At 40.9% G+C, this 17,493-nt stretch overlaps 1 protein-coding gene across 6 annotated transcripts in view; it reads right to left on the reverse strand.

The window, feature by feature from the left end:
• Positions 1-9,622: 9,622 nt before the first annotated feature.
• Positions 9,623-17,493, reverse strand: part of SOBP (sine oculis binding protein homolog) — a 404,468-nt gene continuing 396,597 nt past the window's right edge. For all 6 annotated transcript variants that reach the window (XM_085611215.1, XM_085611213.1, XM_085611212.1 and 3 more), the window contains one exon: positions 9,623-11,368. The gene's annotated coding sequence lies outside the window, so the exon portion shown is untranslated. The remainder of the gene's footprint in view (positions 11,369-17,493) is intronic.

Genomic DNA, 17,493 nt, shown 5'->3' on the forward strand with positions numbered 1-17,493 from the left:
CACCTTCTAGTGAGATTTCTCACCACAGGCGGTCGCGGATGGCTGCTACGCTCGCATTGAGAAACCTTCTGCTCGCTTTGAGAAAGCTGCCGCTCTAATAGAACATCTACTCGAGTGGCAGAAAAAAGCAGCTCCTCTTGCACTGCACATGGTGCCTTTTGTGCTGATCTTTCAGCGGACAAACCCCCGGCGCCAAAAATAAGCGCGAACGGCGCAACCTAAAGCACTTCGCAGCTTGCAGAACTCCACGTAAGGTGGTGGAGTTTTTAAGAAGAAGTCCACGAACTCCGCCCAGGCCTATCCAGAATGCTCATTAACTCAAATTGTCTCATGACCAGATTGACTATGTGCGTAGAAATGGTAAGGAAGAGCACAAAATTAATATGGGGAATAATTTAGGCTTGCCTGAAAAGCACATCTGGGGTTTTGGCTCAACATAACAGAGATTATATGTAAAAATTAGCATGCACACCCTTCATCGCCTCACCAAGAATAAAGGTTCATCACGCTCCTTTTACCTTACTTTACTCGAGAGCTATGATGCCACTGTTATGACTTCTGAATTTGATGATGAAATAACCCATGAACTGAGCAGACACGTGAAAATTGATTTGATCTAAGATTTGCACAAGACAAAATGGAGCAATTCTGAAGTTTTTCAACTTGTTTAGCACTACTGTTGTCACTGATGTCATTTTAGTTTTCTATATTAACCATAGTAGGAAGCTGTGTTGCTTCTGGAGTACAAAGCCTCATTTTTATTCTTGGAAATACTAAGCGAGAATTCTCAAGTAGCTTGTTCGGCACAGGAAAGTTTACATTTTTGTATCTTTATATAGGTCAAATGGGCTCTGGCCCACTGTTTCTGTCTGCACCTGCAATGTTATAATTTGTTTTGTTTCAGCCACATAATTTCAATTGAGTTTATGAGTGCAAATCCAATAAATTTGTTTATGTCCATTTGTGTATTAGCATTTATGCTCATTGTCTCCAGTGTCTGTAATTCTCAGGCCATTAACTTTTATTTTTAATAAACGTGTTTAGGTTTCAATTAGGTGTAACAGCATATTCTTCTCCGAAAGACGGTATAAACAATTTAGGGGCAAGTATTAACTTCTATTCCTTATCTGACACATATGTTGAGAATATAGCCCGAGTTTTACATGAAGAGTGTGGGCCAGCAAATTGAAGCTGGTGAGCACTGTGCCACCAAGCATGGGCTGCTGCAACAGCACTGTCATTATTACAACCCATGATCTGCAAAATGAAAGATCATATCTATGGAAGCAAACGCATTTTGGGGAAGGTTCACCAGAAGATGGGTTCAATATGCAAGTCTATTCTTTACTAGAGCATGGATGAAATCCTGACCTATTTTGAAAGGCAGTTAGTTAAGGTACATCTTTTTTATTTTCAACGAGTATTAAGCTAATTTCACGAAATGCTGGAGCCGAAAAGTACACCAAGGTTTCTAGCTACAGGTGGAGGTGGGGCCTGCTAGAATGTGTGATTCGAGATGGTGAGTACTGTGTGGATAAATACAAGTAAACATGGCAGCCTTGGAGGAGTTCAGCGTTGGTGGAAGGAGAGCTGTTCAGTGAGAAATACTGTTAGGAAATCCATACCATATGCCTGATCACAGTGGAGGATAAAAAGTAGATAACAATATATTACCCTCAGGATGTGGGTAACTGGAAAAGCTGAATGAGAAAAGGATTACATTTATTGGTGAATGTAGAAGATGAGAATGAGGATGGGGCTGAGGACTAAGCCTTGAAGACATATTTTTTTTTGCAATTGTATATAGCACAAATTTGACCTGAAGCTATCAGAGCGCTTGACATGAGCACTAGTTGCATTACACAGGGACACATTCAATCTTTTAGGCACGGGGAGATTAAGTGATTTCCCCAGATTCACAGGATGTTTGAGCCTCCCGCCAGACTCAAACCTGGTTCCCCAACTTCAAAGTCAGCCGCTCTAGCTGTTAAGCCACATCCCCTCCCTTCACCTTGGAGACTGAAAACAGGCAGAGAAACTGGTGAAAAGTTAGAGGAGCACCAGACCAAGCGGAGTGCCACAAAAGAGGTGCCATGAGTGGTATGTAATGAGGGTAGCATGAAGTGACTGATGGCATCACACACCACTCAAGGTATCGCGGAGCACAGGTATTAAGAATGGCCAGTTATGATACGCTAAAGTAATATACTCAGATACAAGGAAGTATCTGTGGCATAGAAGGATCAACAGTCAGAATGGAGAGGGTTGGATTGTGTGCTGACCTACAGGATGTGTGGCAGGGAAACACTATACGCTCACGGGTCTTGAAGATGACTGGAAGATGGGAGGTGAGCTGGTAACTGGAGTGGGAGGGATTGTGGTAGGTATCTTATAAAAGTGATAGTATGAACTCAGTTATGAAATATGGAAACTATATGCCAGACAGAAGAGTGTGTTTAAAGGGAGAAACATGAAACAACACAAGAAGTAAGAAAGAAAAGTTCTAAACTGAAAGTGTCCGAGAGTGCACAGGGCAACCTGGAAGTCCTAACTGGGAATACACTCCAAAACAGTGAATGTTCTCACAAGATACCAGAGATTGGGAAGCTGAGGAAAAGTGGAAGATGAGGAGTAAGGGAGTAAAGGCCATTTCCTGCAGAGTGGGTAATCATGAGCTGTCATAGGCGTGGGTTCCCATGTAACCCGAACAAGGGTCATAAAGGAGCATGGCAATAATAAGGTAACGCATGCTCCGTCCTCACCTTCAACAGCAAGCAGAACAGGGCGACCAGCAAAAGAGCCTCTGACCCCATACAATGGGCCATGCTATCACCCTGCTACCCATGGAAGAATCATCCACACGAATGTCCTGGCGGCAAGGTTATGCGCTGATGGAGAGGGGCGCTGGAGTTAGACAGAATGACAGGGGTGCATGGAGAATGGTTAGAAGGGGCAGCAGGGTATATGTATTAATGTGGAAAGAGTTGTGGAGATTATGGAAGATAAGAAAGTAGTAATGTCTGATATAATGAGGCATGACTGAGTAATGGTTGTTTAAAAGGGGGATAAATAAAGTAGTAGACCGAAAAAAGATCTTGATTAGTGCAGGCAAGCAGAACATACAATCTATTTGAGTAGAGGATGCCCGAGTAAATGGGAAAAGGTCTGGGGGAACTGGCAGGGTTATAGAGGGCTGTAAGAGGGTTGAGCAAAGTCTGTTGCCCCTTCATGTGGCTTATTTATTTACTACCTGGAAAATGCTAAATGTAAATCAAGCCAAGTCAGACGATGCCTTTACCTTGTATTCTTGTAATATTGTTGTTCGAATGCACAGCAATAAAAATAACTTAAAAAAGGGGGGATAAAAGAGTCATAATAACATAGCACATCATGGAGTTTTGGCAAAGAGCATGTATTACTCTTTGTTGTCTGCCTGGGGTTTAAGTTGCCACATAGGAGGACACTGGAGGGAGACAGAACCTAGGGTGACATCTAGATCATTTCAACTGTCAAGAACAGTAAGGGCAATAATACATTAAAAGGAGCAAGGACAGACATCAACTTGGAGTGATGTAATAGTAAGTGATTTCTTGAAAATATTGATAAGTTTTCCTACCCTTACGGTAGCAGATAAATTAATCTGGTGTGGTAAGCGAGGAGGGTCACTTATGTTTCCATACTTTTGGGATTTTAACTAGGTTATCACAGCTGCAAAATGGAAGAGTGGCATGTGCAAGTCAATGTAGATGGTAATAGATTTTGCCTGGCATTTTATATACAGTGAGGTGGTGAATCGTAACATGTTGGTTGATCTGGAGGTCAAGTGTTAATTTCTATCTGAGAACAATAGAGCCCACCTGGCACATGCAATTACTGAAGCTGGACTGGAAGATTGATACTCCCTTTTATGTGTGTGCCCAGGAAAGTCTTGAGCTGGATCTAAAATTCAAAATGCTGTTGCAAGAGCCATTTCATGTGTTAAATACTAGATGCACGCCAGCCCACCTCCCCATAAATTACACTGGCTCCCAATTGCAGACAGGATGAATTGCTGAGTTTTGGTAATGTTATACAAAGCTGTTTACCAGGGTGTATGATCAGTAGTTATATAACGATTGGGGAAGCTGGACCACAAGTTCCATCCCTTGATGAAAGAGTGACTACTGGAGAACACTAACGCTTTCTCCACAGGGGGCCTAGATACAAGTTACAAAAGAGTAACTACTGCAGATGGGTTAAACTGAATCAACCGAGTATAGTTACTTTCTCCAAAAGTTTATACAATTTTTACGACCCTACACATTACACTGTAATTTTTCCAGGTAGAGTAGGAACAGTGCTAAGGATCCTTAGGTGCTGAAGAAGACCACAGACCCCAGTAGAGGTTTTGCGTTTGGGTGAAACATGTTGACCAGTTAATGTGGGATTCGTTTTTTTTTTTTTATTTTTTTTTTATAACCTTACTGTTGGCGACCATAATAAAATTCCGCTGGTTGGCTACCAGGCAATTTTAGTTATGTAACAGCTTGGATCGCATCTTCTTTAAATTGTACTTTTTTTTATTGAATAAACGATTTCTCTAATAATGCCTTCCACCAGGAGCCTATACAGACAGGCATGCTACTTGTTCAGAATGCTATAGAGGGATGAAACATGCCAGCACTGGTATGTGAGGGTATACGTCCTAATAAGATGCTCTTTTTGGATTAATCAGGCTTCCATTCTTCATCGTCAAACTTAGGTTTGCCATACCTTTTGATGAATGTAGTGTAAATCAATAACCTTGGGAGTTGAAAATTCATCCTCCAACCATGTTTGTTAAGATTCCTCATGAATTCAATAAAACTATGCTGCGTGATAGGCATTTTCAGGTCATGGGGCAATGTGGTGGAATGTTCTCCCGCTAGAGTTGAGAAAGGCCTCAGGTTTAGACTTTGAAGAAAAGTTGTATGTCGAAATATTCTCTCGATAATCGCAAGGTACTAGAATAACACTGGCAAAATCTAAAGGACCAATATATTGAGAAGTTAAGTGCATATAGGTAAGTATAGATTTACTATTCCTTATATATATATATATATATATATATATATATACATACATATATATACATACATACATATATATACATACATACATATATATATACATATACCATATACATATATAAACATACATATATTTATACATAAATATACATACATATATATAAATATACAGACATATACATAAACATATATATATATATATATATATTCACTTAAAAAACCATAGGTTTCACACATGTTATAGTTAGCTGGACATTTCACTCATAAAAAACCATTGAAATTCCCCCGTTATAGTTAGTTCAGATAACTATAACTCGCGCGACCGCAATCCACTGCTGATGACGTCACATATTACATCACTCATGACATGGTCAGTGACATCACTCATGACATCACTGATGACATCATCCTTGTGATAGAGTGGCGGTCGCGCGAGTGGGGGAATTTCAATGGTTTTTTACGAGTGAAATGTCCAGCTAACTATAACATGTGTGAAACCTATGGTTTTTTAAGTGAATTTGCAAGGTTTTTTAAATGCTAATTCCTAACTATAACGTGTGTGAAACCTATGGTATTTTAAGTGAATTTGTAAGGTTTTTTAAATGCTAATTTATGTATGTATTATTATATTTTTTATATATTTATTTTACAATAAACTACCTATGTATATATTTACAGATTGACTGTATCCTGTAATATGGAATGGCTCATTTAAAATGGTTTTTTTTTTAAGGGTTTTTTACGGCGCGCGCACGGTGTGCGCAACCCGCGATTTTTTGAAAAAAAAATAATGTTTTTTTCACCCTTCGAGGTCCTTCAGGGACCCCCTGACAAAGGCTAGGGGGTCAGGAACTCTCTACCCTGCCCCTTTTCACGTTCTCCACCTTTCTTTTTCACTGTCACACACAAAATGGCGGCCGACACTTCCTGATTTCGACCGATTCGAATGTTGACTGACATGTAACCACCAATCAGAATTACGCTCGCGCACGTTATGGTGCGCGCACGGTGCGCGCTTAGAGATATTTATGTACCTTTAACTGCAATTTTCTCAGGAACTACTGAACAGATTGACACCATATATGCAAAAGACACATGCCTGACCTGAGGACTACCTCTTTGCCAAATTTCAAGTAATTCTGTTCAGCCGTTCGGGCTGTACCTTCGACTAAAGGTCCTATGGGAAAATGCATGGGGAAAACGTGTTTTGGGACCCCCCTTTTTTCTCAGCCCCCGCTTGACGAATCACCCCGAGACTTTCAGGGTAGGAGCTGAGCGGAGCGCCCCATTAGTTTTTAAAATTTCGCGAGGACTCGTCAACCGGCGCCAAAGTTATTCAAAATAGAATTTTCAGATTTCCTATGGGAACTCAGTCCTAACTATAACTATCTACTGGCGCCCGCCAGTAGATAATATATATATATATATATATATATATATATTATCACAGACGAACATATTGACAAGGCAAGTGTGTATAGTTAAGTGCAAGTGCAGGTTACTTTACTTAGCTTCACATCTGTGTACCTTCATGTTTATCTTTATATACAAATACATATATATTGTATATAAAGATAAACATCAAGGGACATAGATGTGGAGTTGAGTAAAGTAAACCTGCACTTGCACTTAATTATACAGACTTACCTTGTCGATCTTTTAGTCCGTGATATTTTGTCCATGATATTAGGTGCGGAATATGTATTGCTGGAAGAGGCAGGCAGAGGTACAGAGAGCAAAATGATAGTGGCAGTGGGGCAGAGCATGTTGATGTAGAGCTGAGGTCTGATGACAGATTGCAGTAGTCATGGTTTAACAGATAAAAAGAGGTGCAATTCAAAGGCCAAGGGTTACTGAATAATCTGATTGGCCCAAAATTCATGGTGTAAGAAATAAAGGTAATAGTGGCCTTCTGCCACTTAGCTTCTCATATCACACTCTCTCAGTAAGAAATGTGATGACAATAAGGCAATTTTTGTGTGTGTGTGTGTATGTAGCCTTGTAGTCTAAGATCTGGACTATTCAGGCCCACGGGCAGGTTGGCATCTGGAGCTTATATGGATGGTAAACTATCTCCTCCCCTAGTTTAACTCTGTATAGTCTCCAGTTTACCTTTCAAGTCACCATAGGGCTGTATCAATATTGTCCTCAAGTCTCCTTTCATTGTCTCTAGGTTGATGATGGACAACAAACTGTGGATGGAGTTAGATGTCACTGGTAAGCATGTGTCTAGATATTCTACCCTCCTTACAGTGCAATATGCTCTAGCAAGCCTGCAGGTGGGAGCAGCACCTTCATATCCATGAGGCAAACACGTTAGGGGGACCGTCAATCTGAATCGACCCCGTTTCTCTACCAATCTTGCTACACAAGGAAAGTGTAATGTGAAGAGCCAGTTTCCAGATGGGTGGATCACTGTGTGATCATAGTACTAGATGGGGAGCTGTCTAAATCTTCAAGGAAAGCAGTATCAGACTTCAGGAGGTAGCCCGTAAACCACAGAGAGACTGGGGCAGTAAACTATATCAAACAACAATGTCTCAAGCATGGGTATCATTAAAAGAGCAAATAGAGGTAGCAAAATCCATTGCAATGGATTTTGCTACCTCTATTTGCTCTTTTAATGATACCCATGCTGAGACATTGTTGTTTGATATAAATCTTCAAGGAGACAGAAGCTGAGGTGAAGAACCCTCATTAGGCCATCCACTTTCAGACTAGGGCCCTATTCACTATGGGGTCCACTGAGTCGAGTGACCTCAGACCATGAGTAGACTGCACGTGCAATACAGCATAACACTGATAAGGCTGCTATTCCAGCGGCCACGGTCATCCCAGTGGTGCCTCGTTTTTGACTCGGAGTACGGGGCACAAGTCCACTCTCGATCTCAACTTGCTACCTTTGAACAGAATATTTAAAACCAAATGGCACATCTAAATGCCTCGCCCTTTTTCAGTGTATTATGTTTCAAGACATTATGATGTTTTTAATTAGCTAGTATACTTCCATGGTGAAAAAGATAATTCATATTTTGACAAAAACTCAGGTTGTTGCTTGAAAAAGCACTGAAATAAGGACCTGGGCCCAGGTATAATCATGTTTAGGACATATTTATGTTCATGTAGTAATGTTTTACAGCCTGTCTTTTTCAAGCAATATAAGCAGCTTAGCATTTTGACATTAGCATTGGTTCTTGTTTGATTGGGTAACACCTGTTTAGTTTTTAAGGTGATGGTTCTGCCGACATTTCTTCTGTACTTTAATGTCGTAACCATATAAAAAACTGTTTTAATGAATTACATCTTAGCTACTAGAGTCTAAATCTAGAGGCAGACTGGATGTTTAAAATGCCGCTCCTTTGCAACATGTGTCCCCATTCGTTAAAATGTTCTTGCATACACAAAATACAGTAGTTGCTTATACTGTTTTTATACATGTGGCGTTTACGTCAATACATCAACTATGCCACCACCTTGCCAACATCACCTAGTCTGTCCCACTTTGTCAGAATCATCTAATTTAATACCGTCTCATCCACAGATTATGTATTTCTACGATTACCTTAGCACCAGGACCTCGCTCATATCATGAACACGTCCAGTTCTATTAACCCTGTCTCTTACTTTAACCCTATGTTATACCTTAACTCTAAACATTTCCTTTACTCGAGTTAAACCTAAGCTATTTCTTTATCTTAACTTTTATTCTCCTTTTACTAAACCTATCCCGTCCCTAAACCTTACCCCAACACTACATCTAAACCTCTTTTTAGCAGAACTTAATCTGTATAAAATATAAGTGCCAAGGCCCTCGTCAGGAAGGCACTGCAGCTCACACCATCTGTTGTCATGCCAACGCTACCAATGACAATATCAACACAACTACTGACAATCACACTCCTACAAGTGTGACAATTCTCAATATTCCAGATGCCCAACACTATGAGAATGGCTTGGGTGGCAAATATTACTCCCTTTTAATGTATATTGAATTAATATACTACTATTGTTGTGCTCATTTCTAAATTAGACGGTTAGTGCTGCCATGTGGCTGACTGTCATAAGTGCCAGTGTTGACAATTAAGTGCCGGTGCCGAGCACCAGAAACCACCGGCTGAAATTAAGCACTGCTTCTTAGCCCTTTCCCTTTCATACCCCTACCCCGAATCTATCCCTCGCCATTAGTCTAGACTACATCCATCTCTTAACTGGACCAAAATAATAAAATCTAACTCGCACCATAAAACTAACTTGAAACCCATTCTTTATTGCTTACTAACCCTAACCCTAAACCAACCCAAAACCCATCTCTTACCCTTGTCACAGTCCTAAACCTGCTCTGACCTCTAACCTATTCCATACCGCAACACTTCAAATTTACATTTGACATCAATTGCTCACTGAATTGAGATTACGGAGTCCAGAATTTTAGACTATAAACACAGTAAATTCAGGCATCTGTTTCTATGAAATCTCACAAAAATGAGAATACATTGAATCTTGCATTTGTCAGTCCTTTTCTAAAGCCTTCTGACTGTCAAGGAGTACAAAAAAAATGATAAAGGCAGCCATCATAATTTCCAAAGAGAATCTTTCTTTTTAATCTTGGAAACAAAAGGATCTAGCTGCTGTTTCCACGAAGGGTCAACATATTTGCTAACAACTTTGGAAAATTGACAAAACTTAAAATCAATAATACCAAGCCATCGACTCATTGCCAAGTCCAGATTAATAAATAAGGAGAACTTTGTAAAACAGTCGCTTGTAGTGTTAAGTGAATTTTTACAAAGGAACGGTAGAAATACAGTATATACACAGTACTCAAAGTGCTCCATCGCTAAAATACTCTGGTGAACCTCTGCTATACCATGCGCACGACCGCGTGCGGGCCAGTCGCAGCCACCTCTTTCAATAGATTTCACTGTGATTCTTAAAAACAGAAGCCTCGCAGAAAGGACATACTCTGCATATTTTAGATTGAATCTTGGCTTCATCCGGAACCAGAAGGTAGCTTCATGTGGAGTGCTAAATGGCTACGTTCTCTTTGTATTTGTTCAAATGGGATATGCCACATAATTCCGGCTTCCTGGTTCGGCTGTTGCACCTATGTGCTCTGGTGTTCTTTCAGACTCCTGGCTACAACTATACAAGTGCACACAATTAAGTTCTACCCTGTTATCCTCCGCCCAGCGACTGAGGATCGAATTGCACATGTCTCTTAACCATGACAGGAGAAAGCAAACAGTGGGCCTAGATCTCGGCGGAGGGGAGGTCCTCGCTCACGTTGCCCCTCCCCTTGGCACACAGTTTTCAATGGCTCATCTTTACCACTCGAATTATCATGAAAGGGAGCTGCACATGGAAAGATTGCCTCACTGACTTCCCGGATCAGTGAAATCCATCATGGCGTGAAATTTCATCCGCTTTTCTTGTGATGCCCAGCAAGTCTCTCCTCCTTGGATTCTTATACACCTTACGGGACTTTTGGTCTTCAGTTAAACACTCCTAGCTCTGTTCACATATGGGGAGTCTTTCTAGGTGGGGTGGGGAGGGAGGAGTTGTTTGAAATGAAAGCCGAGAAGGATGAACATTTACTGTGTTCTCTTGGCATACAGTCTTTACAAAACCACAGTATAAACTATTCATGCTGCTTCTTGCATCAGACGAACCAGAAAAAAGTCAAATCCATACGAGTTTAACACTGAAAATATGGCATTAGGATAAAGGTGGCCTTAGTAAAAATAACAAAAATGTATATTAGCCAATAAAATATTGAAAATGTTTTTTTAAAAGTGCATCCTGGGTAGGACAGGGAGATGATCTGAAGTGATAATTTCTCCAGTATACCCCCGTTCCCACATTTAACATCTGTACAGGTCTCAAACCTCACAATGCCGATTCGTAGTGTAGCAGCAAAACCACAGCTGTTTCTTAAAAAAAAGACAAAGAAAATCCACAATCTTGTCCAGTCATAAACTTCTAAACCATGAAGACACAGCGGAATTGCATCAACGTTGGTCCGTATGTTGGTAGGTAAAAGGATAAGGAACAAGAGAGAGCAACAGACGGGTTCCTTCCCAGAAGAGGCGTCAAAGAGCAAAGGCTGGAGGAATGGGATGCTTCCACTGGCAGAAGAGGCCTTTGATACTGATAAGTCTGACACTTCCTTACAGTAAAGAAAATATGGAAGATAGAGCGGGTCCGTCACGCCTTGGGCTAGTCGGTGATACAGAGGGGTCAGACAGCTGGTGCAATCTGGAGAAGTGATATGGTTTGCGCTGCTCCCTTTCCTGTCCAGAGTACCCTGTCAGTCATCTTTCCTGTCAAATACACAAAAGGACAGCATTAGAATAGGTCAGAAGCAGGAAGCATTTGACAGAGATGTTATAACAATGCGACATTAACTTTATTAGGATCACAAACATTGAACTCTAGTCTAGGCACTAATGGATAAATAAATGGATGCACACATTCTCAGATCAATCTATATTACGAGTTTGGCTACATAATATCGTGGATATGGCCAGCAATCCCAGCTTTAGCAGCACCTGCACCTTCGGCTAAATTTGCACTTTGGCTAGTAACATTGAGCAAAAGACTGCCAGAAAAATTTCTGAAAATGATCTCCCATTGTAACCACTACATATCCTGGTAACACCAGAGATGTTGTAACGGAACCATGTGTATTAACCTGTCTTTTCTACTGTGCTCTAGTTCATTTATGTTCGCAATGAGGAGCTAATAAGGACTTCAAGTGGCCTCAATAGAAAATAATTCACTGTCCCGTGGTGTAGCGGGTGGAAGAAAAATGTGAATACAACAATTGCTGCCGACGAGAGCGGACTGAAAGCCCCGTTAAGTAAGTATTTTCTCTATTGAATTTTTGTAAAATCAAAAGGCCTTGGCTAAGCCCGACCTAAAAATTGTATTGATGAAAAATGGAAGACCTGAAAGGGTTTCTCATAAAAGGCTACCTGGTGCCTTGGCTGCGCCCAGGGAAATTCCTCTCTGCCCAGTGTTGATGTTTATGACAACACCTTATATCTACTGCAATGCACCAATGTCATTTACAAAGAGATCTGAGATTTACATTTCAACCCCTTAGATACCCTTAGTGACCCTTGGGTATTCAGTTTCTAAACCACCGGATGAATCAGGCTGTCTTCAGAGCCCCATAATTCTGGTTACATGTTGCCTGTGATTTTGCAACAGAATTTTCTATGATTAGTCGAAATAGTGACTAAATGCAAAATTGTGATGCAAAACAAAATCCTCAAATATATTCTTCAAAAAAATCAACCACTTTTACACTCTTCCGCAGTTATTTGTGACAGAGCTATGTTCTGAGATAGACACTGACTGCGATTAAAGTACGTGAGAAAGCAGTTCACTCATTCATTCATCGTTTCTTGACTTTGCGATTTTATAGCATGGGAAAATATAAACAACTGTTAGATTCTTTCAAATATATAGCACAAAAATGTATGTGAAATTGCAAATACTCCAGATTCCAGCTTTTCAGAAAGTAAGTGGAATTTGTTTGCCTAATACTGCCTGAGCATTAAGCGTAAATAATGTGTAACTGAGAAACATGTTATTAATCACATAATTAAGACCTCCACCTATCAAGTGAACAATTCACAGATTTCAATTACAATGCGATCAGCCAACCAGGAACAATCAATTATCAAAATTCAAAACATGATCCACATGCTGAGATTTTTCTTTTAGATTTTAAAATATACATATTACTTATTCCAATGCTAAAAAAAACTCCTTATTCAATCAATGAATATATAAGAGACTAATAAACACTATTAACTGTAGTTATTGATTTGGTCAGATACTACCCTATCCTCGCCTCCACACTATTTAGAGTGCAAAGAAACCCTATACACAGTTTTAAGAGCAGAAAGGATATGTGCCTTTTTTGTGAATATCCTGCACCTGCCAATCTCTAAATAAGGTCCTGTCCATGCTCCCCTCACTTCCTCCTCAGATGTGGCCCTGTGGAATCGGGGTGTCCAACACAGGTACAGGAGGGCAGATACATGCCAGAATTTCAGGATTCCTCGAAATTATAAATTAAGATGCAACGAACGTCAAGGTTAGTTATTAACTTAGTGAATGGTAAACTTGAAAATGTAGAATTATCAGGCCAATCTTAAATTGACTGCCTTAATATACATGAAGTCAGGCCTATCAGGAGTGTTCATTTGCACATTAACTCAACCATCTAGAGGTTCCTATCTGTGCTAGTCAATCTCTTGCCAGCCCCCTTCATCCTCCCCAGCGCCACAGTCCACAGCTGTTTCCCTCAAGAAGTATCAAAAAATAATGTGCTTCAGGTACACACACCACAATCCTCCACAGGTTTATAGTGCCAACCACAGCATAGGTGTTGCGGGCGGCCTCATGGTGATAGATGGTCCCGCTGATAGACCCATAGAACACACACGCACATAGGGTCATGTAGTGCAGTAGTAAGACCACGTGCGGTCTGCGCCCATTTATTTTGTAGCCTCAGGCCACGCCTCACCAGAGGATGTACTTGGTGCAAATGCAGGTGAGGGGAAGTTTAGGGAGTCCCGGCGGCTCACTACATCAGGCACTGGTTTCCGTAGGGGCAAGTCTCCAATGTTGAATGTAAAATTCAGCTCAAGTTCTTGTCAATAATGAGCAAATAAATTGCATACAAGGCTCAAAAGTTTGAAAGTCCTTTATTTTAAATACTTTGGATCAGGAAATGTTGCTTTGTTTTATGATACTTTTCAAATACAGCTTAATGTGGTTTTACCATCTGTAAATGTCATCAAGCTTACGGTCAATAGATTGCCTCCTCAAACATGAATCAGAAGCAGCATTCTGCAGGCTGTAAGCCACTAAGGCTGTCGACACATGAAAGCAATCTTATGGTTTTCCTATAGGCCTCAGAAGCCATCATATTGTGCATGCTAAGGATAGCGCTCGGTGTTTTGGCCCACAGTTTGCAATCTCAAAATACTAGCCCTCCAAGTGATCACTTCACTGGGAACATGTTGAGCTGTGAATGATTAAGTTGGGAGTCAGTAGCAGTACAATGAGAGTTTACCATTGTTTAAAATCTAATACTTTGCAAGTGTGAACATTCAGCCTTGTCTACTGCTCCAGATATTCCTGATAATACATCATACGATGGCTGCACAACTTGCTTGACTGAAGAATATTCTCGTACATAGCACTTCCCACAACTTTCTTTGCATGTATGCCATGCCTCTACTGCAGCATTATATTCCCCTTACATTATTTTCTACTTTGCCTCAACAGTTCTGCTACCCTTGGATACTATTAGCGAGCTAATCGCGAAGGGGCGGGCAGCTAGCTTACGAGCAATCAAGAGCCTCCACAGAGGGCAAGAGCTGTGGTTAATTTGTGAAAAAATAAGTGCCAGAGCTCTCGCCAGGATGCATCTTGCATCAGCCCAGAACTAACTACTAATCATAGAACCCTACAAACGGGGAGAGGATGTGGAATAAGGGCCACAGCTGCCGACTTTGGAGCTTGGAAACCAGCTTTGAGTCTCAGCGTAGGCTCAACATTCTATGATTCTGGGCCAATCACTTAATCTCCCCGTGCCTACAAAAAATAAACGTGCCCTTAACAGGTGCTCATGAAAAGCGGGTCGAGTTCACGCTATAAGTCAGTGTTGATGATTAAGAGTTGAGCACCGGAAACCACTGGCTCAAATTAAGCACTAGGCAAGAGTACAGTTTTTTTGGTGACTGAATTGCAATGGGTTTTTGCAGACTTTAGAGTAACTAGTTTGGGCCAGGAGTCAATACATAAGGACCCACATTTTAATTTAATCAGCAAAGGATTCAGATGCAGGCTCCAAAATAATTGTCTCCAAGCACCATATTTTTAGGTACATTTATTAAGTTAGATTTTGTAAAGCAACTAAACGGAATTTCTCGGTTGATACATGGTCTTTAGCAAATGTTTCTCTAACAACTGAAGGATGAATTGAAACAAGTTTGTTATTAACAGTACAGGAACTAGATAACCTGTGAATTCTATTTGGTGTACAAGTAGATCAACTAGGTTAAAAGCCAATATACAGCAGTGGCTGGAAAAAGTACAGACATTGCTCAGGACAAGATGAAGCCCAAGGGCACCTTCTACAGGGGTGTAGATTGGCCTGAATCACAAGTTCCTGGTTCATCACAGTGATGGACTGAACTCAGTCAGAACATAAAACAAGTCAAAGCCCCTAGGAACAAGAGTTGGGCTAGAAAGACCGCTGGTCCTTTACTCACTTTGATCTTCCAGCTGAAGAATGAATTCCACTCTCAGATGAACTTACTGGCAGCAGTGAACATGAATGTCCAAGGACTCCGGTAGTGGGATTGTCCAATGATTCTTGTAGTGGTACCAGTGCAGTTTGCATCATTCCCTGAACTAATACGTGTTCTCTGGAAGGCTGTCCTGCCAAGGACTCACTGGTGTGCTCTCAGCGTCGAGCTATATCTTCTGTCAGTGACGTTCCACACTTGGAAGCTGCCACTTGAATGCATTCTGGTCTGTCTAGTGACCACACGACCACTACCAGTGCCATAGATCGAATCATACTGATTTAGATCGACATGTTTCAGCCTATGACCAAAAAGTGTTTCGGCTTTCTTCAGGGTCTAGTGTCTGCTCCTGCTATGCAAGTGATATCTAAAAAAACTGTGAACAAACGTGTTGATGACCATAACCAATATGTTGGTTAGTTAAGTAAGATACTAGATCAAAGATCCTGGATTAACAAGATAGTTGGATGCACCGGTGGTACCTGCAAAAGTCAGGTTCAGTACCCCAGCTGTCCTTAGCAAGAATGCTTAAGGTGCAAGTGCATCTTCAACCACTTCGTAAGCTGGAACACGGCTACGCGCTGCCGGGGGACAGGATAGCTGGGGAACTGAACCTGACTTTTGCAGGTACCACCGGTGCATCCAACTATCTGTTTTTTGTGTTTAGTGATTATTCTGGGGAGATCACCATTGCTGGTCTTTAACCCTCCTTGGGTCCCTCTCTCATGTATGTACGTAATGAAATACCAGTTAGAAACCTCTCTAATAAGAGGTGTCTGCTGGGCGCCACACGAAGGGAAAGGCCTGTGGGAAAAGATCTAATATCTGACCCCTGGCAGCACAGCTATTTCATGTAATTTTCTACATTGATCACCAAAAACCTTAGCTATCATTTAAAGAACACTCTCAGACCGAAGCCACTGGAATTGTGTCAGGCGAGGACGAAATTATGCAGAAGTCTTGCCTAAGTTATGAGGCAAAAAAAGGTCAATTCTGCAGTATAACTAGGCACTTTTTGTGGCTGTATTACTTTACCATTTTGTTTTTTTTTACACTTGTTAACACTGTATGGGCAAATGTTTCACTTCAAAATTATCATTATAAATCCTAGTTGCAGCAATCAGCAACTGAAAAGCGACTTGCCACTGTGGCATAGGCTCTGCCATTGCGCGGCAACATGTGAGGCAGTGTTTTAGTAACTTTTGATCCGTATGAGCTAGAAACATCTTTTTTGTTTAAATCTGCAAATTATGCAGAAGATAATGGATTATGTGGCTAGTGTGGCAAATTCATAATCATGTGGAAAATGCCACTGTCACAGTATCATATAATTCCAATGGCCCTTATCTTAGACAATATTTTCAAGGTGCTATTCAAGCAACCAGGTCAGGGTGATCGTAGCCCATCAAAAATGTTAAGCCTTTTACAAGAGAACACCCTGCCTTTTGGGTTCTGGACCAGAGTTATTCACGGTTAGGCGATGCAGTGTTGTTTGAGGAGTAGGTGCCCGTTTCCACACTTTCTTTTTTTTGTAAACTACACCCTCTGAATTCTTCCCTAGGTAATTTTGCTTGCCTACTCTCTTAGACCCTGAAAATTCACCCAAGCAACCACAAAGTACCGTTAGGGGCGTGCTAATCTCGGTTTCATCGGTGAACTTTTGTGTAGCTCTCAGTTTTTGCTATTCGCTAAGTTTACCTCATTTCTTAATTTCCAGAGTAGATATTTCCAAACTGCAAAGTCATTTTAATTGCTTAGAACGATCATTTCCGATCGACCCAATCTGAAAAATGTTTGCAGAACTTTTCGGAGCAAATTCACTTTCTGCAAACCTTTTGTATGCGCAATAGCAAATGCTTGCAGCACTACTTTCAGAAAGTTTACATTTTGCAGTAATTTTCTATGCACTATGGCATTGTAAAGTAGAACATTAAGGTCCTCATCATGAGTGGCTTAATAATTCTGATGGGCCTAGGTAGGCGTTATTACGTGTTGAGTGCAGTCATTTGTAAAAGAAAATAAGTGCCAGGGCCCTCATCAGGAGGCCGCTGCAGCTTGTACCACCCACTGCCCCTGCCAGCACTGCCAATGACAGTTCCTACACAACTACTAAC

Source organism: Triturus cristatus, chromosome 6 (assembly GCF_964204655.1).
Source record: "Triturus cristatus chromosome 6, aTriCri1.1, whole genome shotgun sequence".
NCBI lineage: Eukaryota > Metazoa > Chordata > Amphibia > Caudata > Salamandridae > Triturus > Triturus cristatus.